This window comes from Equus caballus, chromosome 27, assembly GCF_041296265.1.
Source record: "Equus caballus isolate H_3958 breed thoroughbred chromosome 27, TB-T2T, whole genome shotgun sequence".
NCBI lineage: Eukaryota > Metazoa > Chordata > Mammalia > Perissodactyla > Equidae > Equus > Equus caballus.
Window position 1 is genome coordinate 23636527 of NC_091710.1, and position 6000 is coordinate 23642526.

Below are 6000 nucleotides of genomic sequence, written 5' to 3' on the forward strand. Positions count from 1 at the left end.
CTTAGTCCTGAATTCTACTTTTTCTGATATTAATGTAGCCATGTCAGCTGTTTTTACAGTTAGTCTTTTCCTGGGATATCTTTTTCATCCATTTACTTCCGATGCAGCTTTGCTTATATTTAAGATGTATCTGATGTAACAGCATATAGTTGGGTCTTGTATTTATTTTTTAATCCAGTCAGACAATGTTTTTAAATTGGAGTGTTAAAAGCATTTATATTTAATATAATTTCTGATACTGTTGGTTTTAAGTCTACTGTTTGCTTATGTGTTTTCTATTTGTCCCACATTTCTTTGTTCTTTTGTTCTTTTCCTTGTGTTTTTCTTTTAGGTTAATTGAGCATTAATCTGTTTTATCTTCTCTATTGGCATTTTAGCTGTCCTTTATTTATATTATTAAAATTGTTGGTGGCTACTCCAGAGATTACAATATGCATCCTTAATTTGTCACAGTCTTCCTCAAATTAGAATTATCCTACTTAAACAACAAAAGAACTGTACAACAGTATGATTCCTATTACCTCCTCCTGCTCTTGGTGCTACTATATTTACTTCTACATATTTTATAAATGCCACTCATACATTACTCTTATTTTCACCTGAAACAGTCAAAAATGTTTTCAAAACATTTAAATAGCCTTTTCCCTGTACTCACGTTTCCCCTTCCTGTGCTCTTCCTTTGGCCTCATAGACCTTTGTTTCCATATAGGGTCACTTCCCTTAGCTTGAGTAGCTTTCTTCAGTATTCCTTACAATATGCTTCTCATGATGACAAGTTCTTTCAGCTTTTTTTCTGTATGAAAAACCCTTAATTTTGGTAAGATATGATCATTGCACGTAGAATTCTAAATTGTCATTTTTTTCTTTCAGTACTTTTAATCTATTCTGGATTTCGTTATTTATAATGAAAAGTCAGTTATTATTCTTTTAGGTATACTGGATTATAATGTATCTCCCCTCCCTGCCCCCAGGTAGTCCTAAGATTTTTTCCATATTTTTGGCTTTGGGAATTTTGATCATGATGTACTTAATCATGATGGTTTTCTTTGAATTTACCCTACTTTGTGTTCGACTAACTTCTTGGGTCTATTGTTTAATGTCTTTCAGTAATTTTGGAAAATTCTCAGCCATTAAAAAGGTCTTCAAGTATTTCTTTTTCCCAATCTCTCTTTGTTCTCCTTTAGGGAACTCCAATTATACATTTTCCTATTCATTAGATATTGGCTCTTAATTCTATGAAATTCTATTCTATTTTTCATTTTTCCCTTTTTAATTGTTTGTATAATTTCTCTTGACTTAATCTTAAGCTCACTGACTCTTTCTTCTTCTATGTCCAGTCAGCTATAAGGCCTTCAATTTGGTTCTTTTTTTAGTTTGAAATTGAAACTCTGTTGAAATTATCCCTTTTTTTTCATCTCTTTTTGTCTATTTAGTTCCCCAAATTCTGTAACATTTCTAATAGTTATTTCACAGTTCTGATCTGCTAATTCAAATACTCCCATTTTAATGTGCTTGATATATGCCCTTGGATATTTGTTGTTTGGTATGCGTTTTCATCATGATATCATGCTACATATTTGATCCATTTTTTATTTTACTATTTTCAACCAATACTTATGTTTGTAGTCTTCAATCCATGTGGGGATATATATATGTACATGTATATACAATATTTCATTCCATCTAACTGCTTCATATATTTCATAATAGATGTCTATTAAATTTTCTTCTCCATTTCCTCTAAGTGATTAACAGCTAGATTGCTTACAGCTCCCCACTATCACAAATAACACTGTTCACATCCTTGTTCCTGATAGTAAAAACCTTTGCAAGACTTTCTCTGGAGTATTTTTTGTGTACAGATGGATGTGTATTGGCTAATTATTCTGTCATGTGATCACCACTCCACCCAATATATAGCATATTTCCATCACTCCATAAAAATTCCCTTGTTCCTGTTTGCAGTCAGTTCCTTCCCCTCACTGCTAGTCCCAGGCAACCAGTGATCTGTTTTCTGTCACTACAGTCTTATCTTTCATAGTATTTCATATACATGGCATCATATATGTGAGGGCTTTGCCCTGTCTGTGGATCCCTAGCTTTCAGAGTTCCCTTCCTTTTAATTTCCAGTTTCTTTGAGAGCCCTAAGTGTTGCTCTTTGAAACCTCAGTCCAGAAAGCTCCCACTTTTTGCTGCCTGAACCCATGTGAAGTCTGGGCAATACACTCAGGCAAAGTCAGAGCACTCACAAGTCCCACCAAGAACAGTTCTGTCCTTCAATAGTAGACTTCCATCTTTCTGCTAGCTTTTTTGCTAGGCTTTCTGGGGTCTCCACATACATACCTAGCTCGGTGGTCAGCCAGGGATTTGAATGAATTTATTCTCAAATTTTGGATCTTAGCCTTTCTCTGTTCTCTTGCTTCCAGAATTTATGCTTATATTTTCTTTTTTAAAAAATAAAATTTGTATATATTTAAGGTGTACAACATGGTGATTTTGATATACATATACATTGTCAAATGATAACTACAGTCAAGGTAGTTAACATATCTATCTCCTCACACAGCTACCATCTTTTTGAGTGGTGAGAGCATCTGAAATCTATGTCAGCAAATTTCCAGTAGTCATTACAGGATTATTAAATATGGCCATCATGTTGTACATTTGATCTCTAGATTTGTTCATCTGACATAATGATGTTTTTGACCAACATCTCCCCATTTCCGCCACCTCCCAACCCTGGTAACCACTGTTCTATTCTCTGCATCTATATATCTGACTTTTTTAGATTTCGCATATGAGTGAGATCAAGCAGTATTTGTCTTTCTGTGTCTGTCTTATTTCACTTAGCATAATGTCCTCTAGCTTCATCCATGTTGTCACAAATGAGAAGATCTCCTTTTTTATGGGTGAATAATGTTCCACTGTGTGTGGATGTCTATACATTTTCTTTCTTTATTCATCCAGTGATGTAAATTTAGGTTGTTTCCATACCTAGGCTATTAGGATTAATGCTTCCATGAACATGGATATGCAGATACCTCTTTGAGATACTGATTTCATTTCCTTCAGATATATACCCAGAAGTGGGATTGCTGGATTATATGGTAGTTTTTATTTTTAATGTTTGAGGAAGCTCCATACTGTTTTCCATAATGGTGTATCAACTTATATTCACACCAACAGTGTATCAGGGTTGGTACAATTTCTCCACATTCTTGCCAACATTTATCTTTATCCTTTTGGTAATAGGCATCCTAACAGGTATAAGGTGATATCTCATTGTGGTTTTGACTTGTATTTCCCTGATTATTAGTGATGTTCAGCACCTTTGCATGTACCTGCTGGGGATTCATAAGTCTTCTTTGGAAAAAATGTGTATTCAGTTCTTTTTGCCTATTTTTTAATTGGATTATTAGGGGTTTTTTTTGCTATTAAGTTGTTTGAGGTCCTAATATATTTTGGATATTAACCCCTTATCAGATACATTATATACAAGTGTTTTTTTCCCATTCCATAGGTTGCCTTTTCATTTGTTGACTATTTCCTTTGCTGTGAAGAAGCTTTTTAGTTTGATATATCAAGAGAGAAAAAGGATAAAAGAATGACAAGACAAAGAGAAAACTCTTTAAAAAAATGACAGTAATAAATCCTTACCTATCAATAATTACTTTAAATGCAGATGGACTAAACTTCATCATAAAAAGATACAGAGTAGCTGAATGGTTAAAAAACCAAGATCCGACTGTGCACTATCTAAAGGAAACTCACTTTACTTTGAAGTTCACACACAGGCTGACAGTGAAGGGATGGAAAAAGATATTCCACACAAATAGTAACCAAAACAAAGCAGGAGTGGCTATATTTAAATCAGACAAAGTAAACTTTAAGCCAAAAACTGCCTCTAGAGACAAAAAAGTCATGACATAATAATAAAAGTGTCAATTCAATGGAAAAATATAACAATTGTAAGTATATATGCACCCAACATGAGAGCACCTAAATATATAGAACAAATATTGACCTGAAAGGAGAAATTAACAGCAACACAATAATGATAGGAAACTTCAATAACCCATTTTCAGTAATAGATAGAACAAACAGACGAAAAATCAATAAAAGCAGACTTGAACAACGCTATAGACCAAATGGACATAACAGACATATACAGAACTTTTCACCCTACAGCAGAAGAATGTATATTCTTCTCAAACACACATGGAATATTCTCCAGGATAGATCACATCAGGCACAAAAAAAGTCTTAACAAATTTAGGAAGATTGAAATCATACCAAATATCTTTGCTCTATATTTTCTGCTAAACTCTGTTATCTGCCCCATCGTGGCTGCAGTTTTCTACTGCCTGACCTATTGTAGTTGGGGAGCATGACCAGACCAAGAAATCCACACAAACTCATAGTTCTTACTAGATGCAAAGATAGTCTTCAAGATCAAATGCTTTTCAAGTTGGTTTCCACCTTTGGTTATTTTCTAGGCTCTTCAAGTTTTTAAAAAATATTTTGCCAAGTCTTTATAGTTGTTCTCTGTGTGTGGAATCAGGCTGCGCCTTTGTGCAAGCTTTCCCAGAAGTCCTCCTCAGGAGTGGACTTGCTGGATCACAGAATTTATAAAAAATTGATTTCATGGAAAACCACCAAATTGTTCTCCAGAGTGGTTATTCCTCCTTACACTCCTACTAACAGTGTCTGGAGTTTCCCACATCTCTACCTGCGCTTGGTGCTGCTCACCACTAATTTTTGCTGATCTACTGGATCTAAAGTGATATGTCATTGTTGTTTTAATTTGCACAGCTGTGATTACTACTAAAGATCTCTTCATATCCTCTTAGGCATTTAGATATTGTGCCTTGTGAACTAAATATTTATAACCTTTTCTCCACATTGCTACTGGATTTTTGTCCTCTCCCATACCCTCCCCTCTCTCTCCTATGTTTGTGTGTGTTTATATGTGTTGTATAGTCTAGATAGTAATTCCTTGTTGGAATTAAACGTTGCAAATGTCCTCTCCCTGTCTTTCACTTGACTCTTATCTTTATAATGTCCTTGACTGAACAAAACTCCTTAATTTTTAAATGACCACATCCATCTTTTTATCTCTTTTATGTTTTGTGTATTTATGGTATTATTTTTTTAAATTAATTTATTTGTGTGAGGAAGTTTGGCACTGAGCTAACACCTGTGCCAATTTTCCTCTACTCTACATGGGATGCCACCAAAGCATGGCTTGATAAGTGCGCTTGATCCTGCACCCAGGAACTGAACCTGTGAACCCCAGGCTGCTGAACCAGAGTGCGTGAACTTAACCACTACTTAACGGCTCCGATAATTTATTTATTTTTATTGTGGTAACATCAGTTTATAACATTATATAAATTTCAGGTGCACATAATTATATTTCGATTTCTGTGTGGATGACATTGTGTTCACCACCCAAGGACTAATTACAATCCACCAGTATACACATATGCCACACACACATTGACCCTCCTCCCTCCCGTCTTGCCCTCCGGTAACCACTAATCCAGTCTCTGTTTCTATGTGTGTGTTTGTTGTTTTTTTTATCTTCTACTTATGAGTGAGGTCATACAGTATTTGACTTTCTCTCTCTAACTTATTTCACTTCGCATAATGCCCTCAAACTCCATCCATGTTCTCACAAATGGCCAGATTTCATTGTTTCTTATGGTATGGTATTGTTTTAGAAGTCCTTCCTTGCCTCAAAATATTTTATAACGTGCAAATATTATTCTACTTTTTTCTCATAATTTTTGTTTCACATTTTATATTTAAGTGTTTATACAATTTGATGTTCAGCTTTGAATATGGTGTGAAGTAGAGATCCCAATTAACTTTTCTCTGTATAGTGATCTTGTTTTTATAACACTAAATAATCTACCCTTTTCTCAGAAACTTACGTGGTTACTTTTGTCATAAATCAAATTTCTCTGTAGATACAGGCACTCTATTTTATTCCATTTT